The following is a 6,356-nucleotide window of genomic DNA, read 5'->3' as shown; positions in this document are numbered from 1 at the left end:
AAATACCAAACATATCTCATTAGCCTCTCATGGATATGCTCAATAAGACCCTCCAGTCAATGTGTCTCAGTGGGACCCTCCAGTCCCACAACTCGGGTGAACCCTTTGGTCCTAACTTAGTATGCTCCGAATAATACACAACATAAATCACAAAGACATAATGCAGGATATCACAATACTCAATATAAGCACATAATACCCTCCGGTCACACAAAGATTACCACTCTAGGTATGTATAGTGAGAAGACTCACCTCGTAAGCAAGCAAGTAAATAATCTCGTACACGAATCTCAAACTAGCTTCCGCCTACCACATAAGATGATTATCTCTAATCAACATTTAAATCACAACTCTAAATAAACTAAGTTATTCTCTTTCTCAAACTCTTGGGATGGGTAAAAGACCATTTTACCCCTTCATGGTCCCCACAATCCCTTCCTTAACCAAACCCTAAATTCAACAGCAGTCAACACTCGAGTCAACGGTCTATGTAATTTAGAAACATCTTCCTGTGCTTCCTGGACATTTCTTCTTGGACCATATTTCTGCAAAAAGAGAAAAACAGCAAAACCAAACCACAACAGCCATTACCCTCAATAGAAAATAGAATACAATTGCAATGCAGTTCTCACTTCATAGATATCAAAACTCGCGTCGTGAGTTTAGTTCGAAGGCACATCGTCAAGGGTTCAAAATCGAACCAATTTCAGGGAAAAATAAGTCCAATTAACATATAGTGTTTTGTATTATAGCTATTATAAGCATAAATCAGGAACATGCAAGTCAAATTTCACACAAAATCGGGGTAATTTGCAGACTTGAAGATGTGAGTATAAACCCTAACCCTTAAATCTATAAAATTTGTCAAAAAAAGAGTAAAGAACATGAAATGTTTACCTTTTGTGAGGATTACGTAAGAGAGAAGAATTTTTTTTAATGAAACAACCAAAATCGAAGAAGGGGGGGGGGGGGGGGGGGAAGGATGAGTTCAGATTATAGGTTAAGAATAAATAATGTTTAAAATGTTCAACTGACTTGTTTAAAATTATGGTACCATGTTCTATAATCACACGACGTAAGCTTTAGGGCTCACGTCGTGAGTTTCCATATGGGTTAAATAATCGGGCAAATTTCATTTAACACGAAGTGGGCTTTGGACCAAGATGTGTTGTCAAGGTTTATTTTTCAAAAAGTCTATTTTTTTCTTAAAATTTCAATAATAATTTACCTTTTAATATCTATGAACCCCACACTTGATTTGTACCATTTTCTAAAATAATTTAGATGACTAGATGATTAATATCCTAAAATTCAATTAAAAATGCAAAAATTAAAAGCTCAAACAAATGAAAAGAAAAATTGCAAACCGAGTTCGGGTTCCCTTCCGAGAAGCGCTTCTTTTTGTTGGAGTCATAAGCAGCACTCTATGCCACCTCACATTGAATTTTCAGGAGTTTCCACCACCAATTGCACCTTCTGCTCTTTCTATCTTTTCTTGTACACCTCTACCCTCCTAAGATAAGCTTTTTTAGAGTTCTCCCTTTTACCCTCAGCATCACCCTCTTCAAGCTTTATGTTGACTCCCTTATTCACCACAAGTTTATATCCAACCTTTTCTTCACTCTTTAGCTCCATAGGTTCAACCTTCATGTCCAAAGTTAGTTGTTTTTCTTCTGATGTTACCTCTTCCTCATCACTTGATACTAAGTCTTCTTCACTCTCCTTACTCACCCAAGATTTTGGAGTTTTGTAAGCAAATATTTCAAAAACTGTTAGAATGGATGCGCTTGGATTTGTATGCTTGACTTGTTGGATTAAATGAATTTCTTCTTCCATTAACTTTTCCAATTCTTCAAGCTCATTTTTTTCATCTATGTTGAAAACTTCACCTTGAGCACAATCATTTTGAAAACCATCTTCCACTCCAAAGGTAACTTCTTTATCTCCAACTCTCAAAGTATGTTTAGATTCACGAATATCTACCACGGTTCTAGCAGAATTGACTAAAGGGCAACCAAGAATTATTGGTACATTGGTATCTTCCTTTATATCCAATACGAAAAAATAAATTGGAAAAACAAATTTCCTAATTTGGACCAATATGTCCTCAACCAAGGCTCGAGGATGAGTCATTGAATGATTAGCCATGTGAATCGTCATTCTAGTCAGCTTTAAATCTAGAAAATTCAACTTTTGATAGAATGAGTAAGGCATTACATTTATGCGTGCTCCATAATCGACTAAATCATAAGTCTTCATGTTATTTCCAAATTCACGTTGAAGAGTAAGGTATCCAGGATCTCCCATTTTCTTGGGTAATTCCCCCATTATCACTTTAGAACTCTGCTCACTAAGGATCACCTTGAAATTCTTCGCTCACTATTGATGAGTATCAAGTAAGTCTTGCAAAAACTTTGCATATTCAGGAACTTGGGACAATGATTCGATAAAAAGAGTATTTATTGGAATATCCTTCACTTGTTTTATAAATTTTAAGTGTTCCTGATCCAATGGGTGAATATTAGCTTGATTTAAAAATGGAAGCGAAAAACGAAAAACTTGAGAATCCACAAATATTTTCTGATCAGACCACCCCCTGCCGTGAGCTTTGGATGATCATGTCGTGAGTTCGTGAATTCAGAATTATTTGTTTATTCGATGTTTGACTTCTTCAGCTGTGGTCCGGGCAGATGTGGCTCGACTTTAAGGGCTTCTAGGACCTCAAAGATGGTACCTTCTTTATTTTTTATTACCATTACTTGTGGTTGATGATTTTTCTCGGGAATTTTTGGAGATAGTCGCTCATTAACCAAAGTAGTTAATTGTCCAAGTTGAGCTTCGATGTTTTGGATCGATGCTTGATGACTTCTTAGCATAGCTTGTTGGTCCCTCATAAGAATTTGATGGTCTCTTATCACTACATGGCTCTCATCATGTCTTTTCTTTGAAGCTTCCAATCCAGTTAACATGGACTCAAGATCAACTTTCTTTATAGGTGGTGATTGATCTTTTTGATAGAATCCTCAGCAAGTATGCCTATATTTTTCTTTATATTCATCATATGGCAACCACTCTTTCATTGGCTTCCTCCAATCTTCATTGTATTTATCTCCACTTGAGTAACAAACTTGAGACTTCTTATTCCCGTTCTCATCCAAGTGGCAATCTTTGGTCAAATGTGGACCATTGCATCTTTCACAACCAACTCGAGTAGCATGTATGGATTGATCAATAATCATCATCCTATGTTCCAAGTGTTTACCGTAGCTAAAACAGCATCCATCTCTTCAGAAGTACCACTCCCAATTCCCTTCGCTCCATCATGTCTGGGATTGTGGTATTCACGCGAATGCTTAGAAGACTCTTCAATTAATTCCTTGATTTCTTCAGGATTTTTCTAGGTTAAAGGTCCTTGAGAATTAAGGAGTTTCCTTTTAATGACATTAACCCCATCATAAAAGATTGATACTTCTTGTTGCTCATTCAAATCATTTTGGGGATAATTTCTTATCAATCCCTTGTTGCGTTCCTAAGCTTTGTAGAGTGACTCACCCAGTTCTTGCTCGAAATTTGCTATAGCTTTCTTAAGTTTAGCAACTTTTGAAGGTGGTAAAAAGTGTTCTAAAAATTGCTCATGAATTTGCGCCCAAGTAGTAATTGCACCGGGTGGAAGTGCCTTCAACCAATCCTTTGCAGCTCCCTTGAAAGTGACAGGTAGCATTCTAAGCAAAACTGTAGTGCGTGGAACATTCAGGATGTTGAAGTAATTTTCAATGTCATTGAATTCATCATGGTGTTTGTAAGCATCCCCATGATCTTTCCTGGAAAATAGAACTTCCTTTACATGGACAGAATGTGTCCTTTCAGCCCGAATGTTGATGTCGTTGGAATCGCAGGTTGCACTAGACCGGGACCGGTATCCTCTCAGATTCTCTTTTTGTATGTATCTATAGACATGTCAGCAATATTTTCCATCTCGTTTTTTAGCTCGTCTTCGGGTTCACTTCCTTCTATTTGAAATTCAGGTTCGGTCTCGTAATCGGAATCTTATGGATTAGGATTTTGCTAAAAACTTTCAATCTTGTTTTCGTCCTTCTTTTGATTGCTTGACTCTCCTACGTTCTTCCCTTTCTTCTTTCCAAAGAATTGATTTAAGGTCTTTGAAAGGTGACTTCTTTGGTGGGTTGGTTTCTCCTACGTTTTTATCCATCTTTTTGTGAAGGGCTGACTTTGGATCTTCAAGCGGTGGTATCAAAGGTATGTTGGATCCACGGGTCATGGACTACTATAACAAAAACAAAAATAAAAACGTAAAAACGAACAAAAACTTCTTAAAAATGCCTACTGACTGTTCACCACAGCGTGGTAAAGATCACCACCTCGTGTTATCGCAGATAATCTAAATAGAAACGAAAAACAAAGAAAAACGTAAAACTACTGAGTTCACATCGTGCGCTTTAGATGCTCACGCCGTGAGTTTAGTCTAGAAAAAATCTAATGCTAAAACTTAACTTTTTGTAGGTTTTATTCCACAAAAAAGATCAATTAACCTAAAGCAAATAAATTTTAAACTAAATAGTTGTTCCCCAACAATGGCACCAAAAAACTTTCATGTTGAAATATTACTACACCTAATTTTACCTACTATCTAACTAGCTATTTGACTAAAGGTAATGTACCTTTTTCCAAACAGTATATCACAAACAGTCGGGTATCGATCACAGGGAATGGTTTTAATTAACTAATTTATCTACTAAAATTAATCTAAAACAGGCAAAAGTAAATTGGGTTCTTATCCGATTTTGCAAGTTCAGACAAACTTGCTCACTCAACTATCAAATTCAATCAATGACTAAAAACACTTTAATTTAGTCTGAATGCACTTCTCCTCAATGGTTAACTACTAATTATGGATAATTCATGTTGGTTACCAATTATATTATTAGCAATTGAAGTCCAAATATACTAATTTTTAACTAATTCATGTAGAACTATCCATGGTGACACATAATTTAACACATAATCAATTACGAATTATGAATGGAGCCATGTAAGATTGATAAAACAAACACAATTATGGTCATAATCTATGTTCTCCAACAAAACTAAAATTAATAACTTTAATTACTTATCTAAGAGTTTATCGATCCTTGCTCTAGCAATTCAATGGTCACTAAATTACTAGGTGTTAAGTTCACGTAAATTAATAATCACTAAGTTGCACAAAACATGAATTCAAGCAATTTAAGTATCAAATATTAGAATGCTAGGTATTAACAATTAAACACAAGTAATTAACCAACAAGTAAAATCCATAACTAATAAATTAATACATGAGTTGAAGCTTCATTTAGCTATACAGAAGCGGCTTGATTCAGCTACTCGTGACTGAATTCAAACACACAAATTCAATGATTAAAAACATAGTCAATTGTACCAAATTAAAAGAGAAGTTATGATCTTCAACTCCTTATTCTTCCTTGGGTGCTAAAACTTGACTTCTCTGACCTATTTGGCTTCAGAAATTGTATTCTAAAACTTCTAAATCTCCATAAGCCGACTTCTAACCCCTTCAACCTTTCAAAAAACACTCCCAAATTCGAAAGCACCAAGGATTTATATAGTTTTTGAAAATTACCCTGGTCACGTCGTGAGACAAGGCTTCTCACGTCGTGAGCTTAATCATAATCCGTATCAAACACGGATTTTGGCCTCTTGATGTTTATCTTCTAAAATGTTATCACGCACGTCGTGAGATATCATTCCTCACGTCGTGAGGTCGTCATTTGGCTGAAAAATTCATCTTTTAAGATCCAATCCACTAAAGTTCCGATCCTTGTCGCTTTTGCTCCTTATTTCTCAAGAATGCTCATTTTGGCTACAAATTACAATAAATTCTTGTAAGTAGCATATATCTTTGCAAATAACCAAATATTAATAAAAATATATTGAAATATTGCCAAAAAAAGATGTATAAGTATGGCAATATCGATTGACAATGTTAATTGCTAAGTGTAAGCATTAAAAATGTATATGAATATGAACGCATAGCCTTAGAATGATTGATTTAGCCTTATTTCATATACATTGTCTACTTATGAGCTTAGGGTAGAATCATTATTTGGAATTCTATTTGATCTTATAATGTGTATAAATTACATGAATAAGGCAACCAAAAACGGTGGTAGAGGCTCCTTGTATTCTAGATGCAAGTGAGAGGATTCCTAGGAAAGCCTAGGGAGTCTTGTAGTGAGATATGTATGTTGTTTATCATAGCGTTCATGAGATTTTCCGTAGGAGTGACTTAGGTGATTCGGGACAATTCTTGAGGAATGTATGAATAGGTGTGGAAGGTA

The 6,356-nt window shown here is 35.5% G+C and overlaps 1 non-coding gene across 1 annotated transcript; it reads left to right on the top strand.

The window, feature by feature from the left end:
• The first annotated feature begins 3,485 nt into the window (after positions 1–3,485).
• LOC145013648 (small nucleolar RNA R71) lies at positions 3,486–3,592 on the top strand. The gene has a single exon (XR_013665196.1). It is a non-coding gene; the product is annotated as a small nucleolar RNA R71 (small nucleolar RNA).
• Positions 3,593–6,356: the final 2,764 nt, after the last annotated feature.

Source organism: Lactuca saligna, chromosome 8 (genome assembly GCF_052625555.1).
Source record: "Lactuca saligna cultivar CGN05327 chromosome 8, ASM5262555v1, whole genome shotgun sequence".
Classification (NCBI taxonomy): domain Eukaryota; kingdom Viridiplantae; phylum Streptophyta; class Magnoliopsida; order Asterales; family Asteraceae; genus Lactuca; species Lactuca saligna.
Note: the sequence above shows the minus strand (reverse complement) of the source record. Positions and strands in the feature narration are given on the sequence as shown.